The sequence below is a fragment of the Pelmatolapia mariae genome, linkage group LG16_19 (assembly GCF_036321145.2).
Source record: "Pelmatolapia mariae isolate MD_Pm_ZW linkage group LG16_19, Pm_UMD_F_2, whole genome shotgun sequence".
Lineage (NCBI taxonomy): Eukaryota > Metazoa > Chordata > Actinopteri > Cichliformes > Cichlidae > Pelmatolapia > Pelmatolapia mariae.
In genome coordinates, this window is record NC_086241.1 from 41,249,341 (window position 1) to 41,255,340 (window position 6,000).

Consider the following 6,000-nt stretch of genomic DNA (forward strand, 5'->3'; position numbering starts at 1 on the left):
AACATGAATGGATATGTTAAGGCAAGTTTCTGGTTGAATTGTTTACAGTGTCCAGGAACCTGACAGCAAGCCCTAACTGGTGGCGGAAGATCAGGAGGGCTGTGATTTAAGGTGGGGAAGTATAGAATAGAATAGAATAGAATAGAATAGCCTTTATTGTCATTGTACAGGGTACAACGAAATTGGAGTGCCACTCCCTTGGTGCAAAAATACAATAATAAATATAAATGTAAAATATAAAAGGTGCAATAAAACAAACAATAGTAGGTACAATATATACAGGATAGCAGCATTAATATAATGACAGTAAGAATAGCAGCATAATAATTGACGGTGACAGTATGGAGTAGCTAAGCAGTTTCAATTGTTTTTGTGCTTATTTACTATGGTGATAGCTCTGGGAAAGAAGCTATCCCTGAATCTGTTTGTCCTGGTTTTATGTGACCTGTACCGTCGGCCTGATGGTAATAGTTCAAACACTTGGTTGCTGGGGTGAGAATGGTCCTTGATGATATTGCCAGCTCTGCTGAGGTACCGAGAGTTTGCAATGACCTCCAGGCTGGGCAGAGAGCAGCCGGTGATCTTCTGGGCTGTGTTGATGACCCTCTGCAGTGCTTTCCTGTCTGCAGCTGAGCACCCTGCATACCATGTTGTTATGCTGTACGTTAGGATGCTCTCTATGGTGGCTCTGTAGAATGTCACCAGCAGCCTCTCCTCCAGGTTGTTCCTCCTGAGCACTCTCAGAAAGTGGAGACGCTGCTGGGCCTTTTTTACCACCGCCGTGGTATTTGCAGTCCAGGAGAGATCATCAGAGATCTGCACGCCCAGAAACCTCATGGAGTGCACCCTCTCCACACAGCTCCCGTGAATGTACAGTGGGGCCGGGTCTGCTCTGCCCTTCCTGAAGTCCAAGATGAGTTCTTTAGTTTTTGTGGTGTTCAGTTGGAGGTTATTAACTGAACACCACTCAGTCAGTCTGTTGACCTCATCTCTGTAGTCCGACTCATCCCCCCTTGAGATGAGTCCAACCACGGTGGTGTCATCCGCAAACTTTATGATGGTGTTTGAGAGATGGGTAGGGGAGCAGTCGGATGTGTAGAGTGTAAACAGGAGGGGACTCAGAACACATCCTTGTGGAGACCCGGTGCTGAGTGTGATGGTGCTGGACAGGTGTGGGCCGAGTCTGACAGACTGTGGTCTATTTGTCAGGAAGTCCTTGATCCAGAGGCAGATGGGGGTGGAGAGTCCCAGGTGAGACAGTTTCTGGACCAGGATCTCCGGGATGATATGATTGAATGCTGAGCTGAAGTCCAGAAAGAGCATTCTCACATAGCTTCCTCTGTGCTCCAGGTGACTCAGCGCAGTGTGGAGCGCTATGGTGATAGCGTCCTCGGTGGATCGATTTGTCCTGTAGGCAAATTGGTGGGGGTCCAAAGTGGGAGGCAGACTGGCCCTGATGTGCTGACAGACCAGTCTCTCAAAGCACTTCATCACTACAGGCGTAAGTGCAACAGGCCTGTAGTCATTTGGGCTGACCACAGCTGTCTTTTTGGCGATGGGGATGATGGTGGAGGTTTTGAGGCAGGGTGGGACGGTGTTTAATGACAAGGAAAGGTTGAAGATATTTGTGAAGACTCCAGTCAGTTCGTCAGCACATGCTCTGAGAACCTTTCCATGTATTCCATCAGGACCTGCCGCCTTCCTGGGATTCACTGACCTTAGAGCACACCTCACTTGATGCTCCCTAAGTGTTAGTGTGCCGGTGCTGGGGGCGGGTGGAAGTGGTGTGACAGCTGAGGGCCTGGTCGTCTCAAAGCGGACGAAGAAACGATTTAGATCCTCAGCCAGCGAGGCATCAGTCCTAGATGTCGCCTGGTTATTGCTTCTGTAGTTGGTAATGTGATTGATCCCCTGCCACATTTTTCTGGGGTCGTTGTCAGCAAAGTGATCTTCAATCCTCCTCCTATAGGCAGTAAAAGTAAAATTTGGGTTAGTGATTGGGGGACGGAGAAAACTGACTCTTTAACTGGAGAATGGGAAAGTGTCTGTGAGATTGTGAAGCCATATATGCAAAATAGCACACACAAACATACGCAATGAAGATCGGCTTGCTACTTGTATGAGTGATAGAATGGTGTGAATGTTTAATAAAGTGGTTGAAGTAGTTTAAAAGGGTGACTTAGGAGTGCGCTTGCACTGATTGATAACAACAAGTGATTAGTATAGGAAGAAAATGAAAATAATTGAATAATGTGATAAAGTTTAAACATGTATTTGTTTTGCCAAGTTAGGTTGTTGAGATGTGATTCAGTATGAGAATTAGTTGGGGGAGCTTATGTGAGTGAGGACAGAGGAGCTTGCTGTGTGTGTGTGATTGAGGCCTTAAAGGAGGGGTAGATTGTTAGGAGGTACAAATTTGATTAAGAGGTTTATAAATTAGTGTTGACATATTGTGAGAACGTGCTTATTTGTTAGGTTGAATGTGAGTTTGGTAAAGTGCTCAAAGGGGGATGTGGTGTACAAAACGGTGAAGCTTTTTACGTTTTGGGTGTGTTGTATGGGTGAAATTTAAGATTGTTGAAGATTTTTGAGGTTGTTGTTTTATTTTTAAAGAGGGAGTTTTAATAAACATGGACATGTTTAAGGGGTTTTGTAACAGTGCACTTATAAAGAAAAACCTGTCAGGTGATTTTGTTTTGTACTTTGATGAGCTAATACTCAGCTCTCTTTTTTTTCTCATTTTTGTTCTAAGCAGGCCTGCAAAAGACAACAATGAATAACGGCGCCGACAATAGTCTCAGGAAAACAAAAAGTAAGGTGACCTTTTCCGAATTACAATGGGTCAGATTGTGGGTCCCTGTCTAAGAGGATTGCAGCGAGCCAATCCAGTCCAAAAGTATAAAGAACTATTTTCTTAAGAAACGAGTAAAAAGAAAATAAATGATTATATAAATAAACTGAGTTTGCTGAAGGTGGTAAATCTGATTATTTGTGCGGAAGTCAACCAACACCCGATGTTAATGCATGTGAGTGAATGTGTGGGAATGGACAGGTGAATGGACGGACCAGGCATACCATAGGTTGGACCGACTGGACACTGACAAAAGACTGGACTAAGGTTGGACACATGACTGATAATTGTTATGTTTTAAGTTTTCTTTTATAACACAGGTTGGATCATAAGTGGGAGAAACTGAGTATGAAATGTGAAGTTCTGGTTAACACACAGGCTTTTGTTTATAGGATGTTTCAAGGATGCAGGCTGTGGATGGAGCCAAGAAGGGATTTTGACATGATGATTAATTTGATTTCATTCCTTAAACACAGGTTTGAAGGCCCGGAGCAACTATACCTAATATGATATGATTAACTTTTGTTTTAATTCCCTAACTTGAGTGAAGGATTTTGAGTTTGTAACACATGAGATGTGTCACAAAAAGGGGGGGAGTTACAGGATTTAATGTTTAATTTGAAATGGGTTTTAGGATTACTTGATGACGTTTGGGGTTTTTGATAATTTAGGTATGGTAAAACTGAGGCAGAATGTGTTATTTTCAGGTTATTTTTGATTTCTAGAATAAGAGGTTATAATTTAGGCGTGCACATGAGATATGTCAAAGGAAAATTGTATATATGTGATTAGCTACATGAAATGTGCTATTTTAGGGTTACTAAGCAAATGTCTACGTGACCTTTACCTAATAACTTTTGTGATGATAAACTTGTTTACCGACTAGCAGCTCCCTCTCTTCTAGAACATACAGACTTAGGAAAGGGGAACCTTAGCTCTGAGTTCTGAGAATAACTTTGGTATCTTTGTAAGTTGATAGGAAAGGTCGAGACAGCCATATAGGGCAAATGTGTTAGAGCTTGTAATTAAATGTGGGCTTGAAAAGAGGAAGCAAATTTGGTACAGGACGTACTTGAGATGATCAGATGAGAGAAGGAGAAGGTCAGGAATAGTTTAAAGTAAGATTGAGAAATTAAATGGGGTAAAAGGGGGTGTAGCAAGTAGATTCAGGGCAGCTCACAGCCCGGCGTAAACGCAAGGTGCTGTCACACAGCTTAAGTTATTTGGTTGATTTATTTTATGACAAAATAATAAGGAAATATTAAAAATATACAACACGTTGAGGAGATCTCTTTTGTTATATTTTAGTGTTTAACATGAAAGATGCCTCTCTGGAGCTTCTCTCCCGCCAAAGACGCTTATCCATAGAGACCATGTCAGCTCCCAAACAGACAACAACAAACAAAGATTAGCAATAAACAATCTAAATATAAATAATAATAAATAAAGAACAATACAGAATCCAAATCTGAACCGAAGAACAAAATAGTGAAATGTGGATTATTAAATATTAGGTCTCTCTGTTAAAAGAAGTCTCTGTTAGCTGACGCCAAGCGGTCGCAGCAGATGGCTGCCCGTACCTGAGCATGGTTCTGTCGGAGGTTTATTCCTGTTAAAAGGGAATTTTTCCTTCCCACTGTTGCCAAAGTGCTTGCTCAATAGGGGGTCACAAGATTGTTGGGTTTTTCTCTGTATCTATGAAGCGCCTTGAGGCAATTTTTGTTGTGATTTGGCGCTATATAAATAAAATTAAATTGGAATGTATTGAAGTAAACTTAAATGTCATAAACTAGGAATTAGTTCATTTCTCAGGGGAGAAATGAAAAAACGGGGACTGGTGTTAGGAATAAAAGAAATATTTTTAATATGTATCTGCTCATTATCTTGTTTTAAGTACTTTAATAATGAAGGCTGGCTTGTAGAGCAAGGCCACTTTTTACTCACAAACAAGTGCTCAGCCAGACTGAAAAAAACAGGAAGTTTTAGTGCACAAGGCATATTAATAGATATAGACACAAAAAGAGGAACTCCCCAGATAAACAACGTTCAAAACTGTGTGAGGTATAAAATACCGAAAGAACACCATATAAGTCGCAGGTGATGATTGTAATGTTAGAGAGCTCTTGCAACTGGCGTTTGAGCTGTGCAGAGGTCTCTCACCCCCGGAAGAGGATTAAATAAAAAAGCTCCAAATCCGACACTTACACATGAAGGAATCAACATGGCAGATTTAATGGGATTAGGAGGACCTAATTATTGTACTAAGAAAGCAGAACTTGAAGGGAAAGTCAGGGAAGATTTAAAAGCAGGACCTGTTGGGATTTGGGATTTGGAGATTTTTTATTGCTATGATATAATCTGCCTTATGATGACTGCATTAATAACAGGTTGTACAGTATTATTTTAATAGTATTGAATATGTTTGTCATAACAGTGATGTCTCTATTTACAGGTTGAGTTCATTTCAGACACAATGCATAACTGTGCTTGTTTAGAGTTGATGTTCCGTCCAAAAGGGTTTTAAGCTTCACTGGTGAGAGTGTCCAGGTGATACATGTTGAGGGAAGATGAGAACATAGCAGGTTAATTGCATGCACGCTTACAAACACACATGATTTAAATATAGGCCAGGCCGAAGGCCTGGACTTTATGTAGCTTTTAAATTGACAGCTCCTAACTTGCAGGAATGGCGTGGAGTGTAATGAATGAATGCAAAACATGATTACAGACACAAACATGATATGGATTTATTTTACAGGGTAAAGGTGGACCACATGTTGCTTTGTTTCTGCTTAGCCACTACTGAGGTAAAAGGTGTTAAAGATAAATATGCAATAAGTGAACAGGAAACATGTGAGGGTGAGCCGGGTGAAACAAAATGTTGTAGATAATGGAAACTTGTCTAAACTGGCATTAACAGTAACTTTTGCATGTTATGTATATGCTTGAAGCCAAAAGAGGCGTAAATCCTGATAGAAGATTTTGAAGTGTGCTTTCTAGCGGAGATTTAGGCTGACAGGGGGATGGTGTGTATTTTACTCGGGTTGTGTTTAAGAAAACTAAAAGCGTTGCTCACACACATAAAGAGTATTGAGATTAAGTAAAGTTAATATAATGGATAGAGCCCAGAACATGATATTGTCAACCAA